The sequence below is a fragment of the Bubalus bubalis genome, chromosome 5 (assembly GCF_019923935.1).
Source record: "Bubalus bubalis isolate 160015118507 breed Murrah chromosome 5, NDDB_SH_1, whole genome shotgun sequence".
Classification (NCBI taxonomy): Eukaryota; Metazoa; Chordata; class Mammalia; order Artiodactyla; family Bovidae; genus Bubalus; species Bubalus bubalis.
In genome coordinates this window covers 116,577,880-116,583,796 of record NC_059161.1, presented here as the reverse complement: position 1 = coordinate 116,583,796, position 5,917 = coordinate 116,577,880, and the positions used below count along the sequence as shown (strand labels likewise).

The window sequence follows — 5,917 nt, the reverse complement described above, 5'->3', positions numbered from 1 at the left end:
AGCTGAAACTCCAATACTTTGGCCACCTCATGCGAAGAGTTGACTCACTGGAAAAGACCTTGATGCTGGGAGAGATTGGGGGCAGGAGGAGAAGGGGACGACAGAGGATGAGATGGCTGGATGGCATCACTGACTTGATGGACATGAGTTTGAGTGAACTCTGGGAGTTGGTGATGGATAGGGAGGCCTGTCGTGCTGTGATTAATGGGGTTGCAAAGAGTTGGACATGACTGAGTGACTGAACTGAGATGGGTTCCTGGAGGGGGCGTTGATCATCAGGTAGACCAAACCATCATTAGAAGCTTGAAATGTTCAGCCCAAACCCTTGTCCTCCAGAGAGGGGAGAGGGGCTGGAAATGGAGCAATGAGGCCTCCATGAAATTTCCAAAGTGCGGGGTTGAGGGGCTTTCCAGGGGGTCAACTCACCCACACTGGGAGAGTGATGCACCCCAACCCCACAGGGACACACTTCCTGTGTCGGGACCCTCCAGACCTCACCCTGCGCATCTCTTCATCTGGTTGCTCATCTGGATCCTGTATCATATCCCTTAATGAACTGGTAAACATGTTTCCCTGAGTTCTGTGAGCCACTCTAGCAAACTAGTCACACCCAAAGAGGGGTCCTTGGAACCTCTGCTCTGTAGCAGGCTGATCAGAAGCACAGGTGACAACCTGGGCTTGTGACAGGCATCTGAAATGAGAGAGAGAAAGTGTGTGTGTGTGTGTGTGTGTGTAGGGGGGTGGTCTTGTGGGGTTGAGCCCTTAATTTGTGGGACCCAACGCAGCTTCCAGGTAGACAGTGTCAAAACTGAGTTAAACCATGGGGCAACCAGCTGATGTCACAGAGGATTGCTTGTGGTGGGGATAAGCCTCTACCCATCCTCTGACCAGAAGTATCCAGAGTGAAGGGTTCTGTGTGTACAGCCAAGGAGACACACAGGAGAGAAACACGGTGGGGAAGAACTGGGGTTTTCCCTACAACAGGAGGGAAAGAGTGAGTCTTTCCATTTTAACCAGATTATGGAAATAATTAGACTGGACTAAAATTTAAATAGAAGTATATTGGAAAGAAAATGAGATGAGTGCTCTAGCCAGATTGAGTGTTCAAGGCCAAGAAAAGTGCAAGCAATTTTGAGAATAAGACATACTTCGTGCTATTCCTAACTGAATTGAGAACCAATTATTTATTGACCACCAGATGTGTGAAGATGATCATCTAGGCATTAGAGATAGAGCAGTGCATAATTCTGACAAAAATATCTTCCCCTGCAGAGCTTACATTCTGGTGGTAATCAAACCATTTGTACATGCTGAAGAGCATCCAAGCCATACAGCCTGTGTCTCAGTCTCTAGAGCACCGCTGTTCAGTGGAACTTTCAGCAATGATGGAAAAGTTCTATATCTGTAGCCACAGGTGGCAAGCAAGTCTGAAGAACTCTAATTAAAGTCTTATGTAATTTTCACTCACTTAAATTTAAATAGCTGCCAGTGTCTAGTGGCTACCACGTTGGACAGAGCATCTCTAGAGTTTTAGTAAAATTGGAGAATCAACATTTATTCAAAGCCTTCTTACTAACCAGGACTCAGAAACCAATCCATATGACAGTTCCATGGATGCTTGAAAAATAAAACATGTCCTCTCCTTTCAGAATAAAGAGTTTAAAAAGGATCAGTTATGGATATTCTATTGTTTGTGTTATTTGGAACATTGATATCACTACTGGTTATAGGCAGTCCCTTGATCCATCAAGGAGTGATGGGCATGGACTAAGAGTTCTTTGTCTTATGGGCTCTGTCCATGTCTCCACTTCCAGAATTCAGTAACTTGGTTTTAGTTCTACACTGCCAATTGTAATTGTTGCCAATTTGGAAATAAAAGTTTCAGGAAACTGTCTCAATTGCCATTTTACACTGAATTTGAGACAAGTAAGAAAAGAGATAGTCCCCTTTGTTTCCCCACAAACCATCATGAGGATTCAGAACTTTGAGGGCTTTCTAGCTTTACTGGAGCATGGGGTCACATACACAGCAGTCGTTCCTGAAGACAAAAACACAGCAGCTATTTAGACTCTATGAACATGTTTGATTCTCTCAATAAATGGGGGAGGGTCATGGAGAATTGGAAATAAATACATGCTGGAGTTGTTCAGAAGCTTGGGGACGTCCGCATCTCTGTGAATCTCTTGACCTTTGCTTCGTGTTTGTCATCTCATGGTGAGCAGATGGCTGCTGGAGATCCAGACATCATGTCCACATTTAAGGGAGGAAAGTATGGGAAAGGGGGAAAGACTTGGTCAGGTACATTCATTCCTTTCCCCAAGAAAACATAATTTTTCCACAAGAACATCCTGCGTATGTGTCATTAGCTACCCAGACACTGTGAGCTCTCAGGGAGGATGCAGAAGCAAGCATTTAGCTTCATGCAGCAACACCCCAAACAAAATCACAGTTCAGTCATCAAAGGAGGAGGAGGAGGCGAGCACTGAACAAGCAACTAACTAAATGGGTAGGGATTCAACTCATTTTTCCTTATGTAGTGAACAAATTTCTCGGAAGAGAAAAAAGCTATTACTGATTTTACACAACAATCTTTAAATCACAGATCTCTCAGTCAGTGAGATTGTAACAAAACAAATAATAGTGATAGGCCCGTGCCAGTCTAGAATCATGTTTTTATTTCAATGAATAGTTCTGACAGTTGAGCTCCTTTCAGTAGCTGGAAGCTTCCTACCCTTAGAGGAGCATTGTCTCGGGAGCCTCCTTGGCTCTGTATGCAGGTGCATTCCTGACACGTCCTAGCATCAGTCTGACATATGTGCTTCAACAGGGTTGAACCCTTGTGGGAATTATTCGGGTGGGGAATAGGGCAGGGGGAACAGGACCACACAAACAGGGGAAAGAGCTGAAACAGTAAAGAAATAACAAGTTAGCAAACATAATAAGTCAGAGAAGGAAATGGCAACCCACTCGAGTATCCTTGCTTGGAAATTCCCATGGACAAAGGAGACTGGCAGACTGTATCCCAGGGGATGGCAAAAGAGTCAGACGCGACGGACAAAACGTAGTAAGTCAAGGAGAGATTGACTGGAGAGAAATAAAGGGACCATGTCATGCGCTGGCTTGGAGGTCAATGGTAAGATTTTATTCTAAATGCAGTAAGAAGTCACTGAGGTTCTTAGTTCAAACAGTGTGCCTGCTTCGTTTATGCACTTCACCAGTGCAGTCATCCATGGGGAAAACAATTCAAATGTGTCCAGATATCTCCTGTTAAGTTGAATAAGCAATTGGTCTGTTTCAATGCATTCAATGAATCGTTTTGATAGGCGTCTCCTGTACGTCGCACATTCAAGGAGGAAGCGCACATGTGTGTGTCAGAGGAGTTCTCCATAGATGTCTCTCTTCCCACTGCACAGAGCTGCAGAGTTCTCTGGCAAGTAAGTATTCCTTTCATGGGTTCTAGCTCCTCATCTGTACTCTTATGCCATTATGTGTGAGCTTCAGGATGTGTGCGCTGCCCAAATAACTGGCCCGATCGTGTCTGTTAAAGAAACCACTGGACATTCTGACTCTTGGAGTTGATTACTTCTGATTAAGAGAAAGTTAGCTCCAGTATGGGTAATAGGGTAGAGAAGGTAAGAGTGGATGGGAAGGTAAGTCAGGGATCAATTCAGTAGTCTAGATGAGACAGCACCAATGCTTGGGTTAGATTGGTGCTAACGGACACAAAGAACCGTGCGTGGGTCACTTGAGATATATTTTGGAGGTAAAAATCGAATTAATGATGGATTCAGCTCAGGCAGGCATAAAGAGGAAATAATTCAGTCTAACTTCCAGAGTGCTGACAGAGTACTGTTTGCATAACAGTAATGCTTATTGTGTGAATGAGAAAAAAAGGCGGGATGATAGTCACGACATGTACAATGCTTTACAGTCTGAAATATTTGAACCTGTATCTTAAAATGTTGTAGGACAGGGTTTATTATTTTACCTTCTTTGCAGATGTGGGAATGGAGGCTCACCCCCTCCTAGTTCTGCCTTAGTCATCCTGGAGACTGGTCAGAGAAAAGGCGTGATGTTGAGAAAAGAGAGGACATAGATGAAGAGGTCAGATGAATCTTGGGAAGAGGACATTAGAAGGAGGCAAGAAAAGGTCTGTGGGCATGAGGAGGGGACCTGGCATCGCCGGGGCCTGTGGGCGCTTTGTGGGAGGCACATGTGCTCTGAATGGTGGGGCTGTGGCTCGGATCTCCTTTTGAAATGCTTTACTTAAGAGAAGCAAGAAAAAGATGTGTTTTTTTTGGGTGGAGGGGGGTGGTAATGACTTTTGACGGGGGAGGTATTCCTGCTTCTATGTGAAATGGAACTTGAACGAAGGCTGGTTTGGAAAACAGAGCATCATGTGGGGACAGTGAGAAAGTGAGTTTGACCAGTTTTATGTTAAGTTTTGTGAAGGACAAGGTTGGACAGGTCCATAGAATACAGGTTATAGAAGGCCTGGGAAAAAAAGTGAATTGCTCTCTCCTGCTGAACTTTTTTTGTTTTAGAAACACAGAAAATTATTAAAATGATAAAATATTCATAATATCATCATGTGGAAAACCTTTTTATACTTTAGAGTATTTCTTCTAGCCTTGTGTGTGGGTGCATGTATAGTTGTGTGTAAAAACTTCCTAATATGATTAATAATTAAAATTATAATACACACACCATTTTACAATCTATTTAAAGAGCTCTGTGAACACTTTCATATTAAACAATCTTCACAAAATAATTTTTGAAGACACAGCAGTAGTTCATCCTATGGGTGAACCATGAGTTATTTAACCATTTCCTTGCAGACTTGAGCTATTCTCCCACTCCCTTAATGAATCTTTTTATTTACTATTTTTTTCTTTGATAAATGGCATGAAATTGGTACATGGTAAATTTTTCAGAACTTGAACATGTAGTGGTCAGAAGTTATGGACACTAAGGCCCACTTTGGCTGCACATCTATCACACTGAAACAATACAGAAATCAGCCTGGCCCTTGTGCAAGATAACATGTACATGTGTGAAATGTTCCATATTTTTGTATGTTAACTAGATGGTCATCGTTTCCCAGTTTATGCAAACATCAAATCACCATGTCATGTACCTGAAAATAATGTAAAGTTGTATGTCAGTTATCTCTTAATGTAAAAAAAGTAATGGACATTTTTAGGGCAGATATTACCAAGTGACCTGCCAAGTTTGAACCCTTTAGATGCCTTTTAGCCAATGATTAGATTTCCCATTTCACTGCTTCCTCCCCAGTACGGGCAATGAACTTAAAATATGAAAAATACTATCTCGTGTTTTCATTTGCATGTCTCTGGTTCCTACCAAGTTTTTTGGCTATCTTCCTTTCAAAAATCACTTTCATGTGTTTATTATCTTTCTGTTCCATCTTCATCACTTAAGACAGCTTGGATAACTGAGCGATAACCCAACAGAGCGATAACTTAATAAATATTTTTATAATTGACTGAAAATCCATATGGGCTACCACCCAGGAACCAATATTGCATTCAATTTTTGTGGCTCCTCTTCTATCAATCTTTCCCAATTAAATGATTTTTCCTATGCAAAGTAGTATTTGGAGAAAATGGGATTTTTTTTTCTACTCCCTGTAGTCCTAAGAGACATTCTCTCGGTTGAAATTTTTCTCTCTTCATTTTTGCTGTTCTTCATATGTAATTAGTGGAAGCTCTCAGGTCAAGGGAGGGCAGTGTACAGACTGCATATTTAGTGAACTCTAATTGTGAGCCAGTCATGCGACTACCAATATAAGTCTTAAAAATAATAATTTGCATAATTAGCCGACAGGAAGGCTTGAGCTACTATTTAAGTTCGTATATAACATTATGTCGTCAAGTGTTAATTTATGCTCTGTTCT

General features: G+C 42.0%; 1 pseudogene; it reads left to right on the top strand.

Annotated features, from left to right (window-relative positions):
• Positions 1-4,973: 4,973 nt before the first annotated feature.
• LOC112585296 lies at positions 4,974-5,073 on the top strand (annotated as a pseudogene).
• The last annotated feature ends 844 nt before the right edge of the window (positions 5,074-5,917 follow it).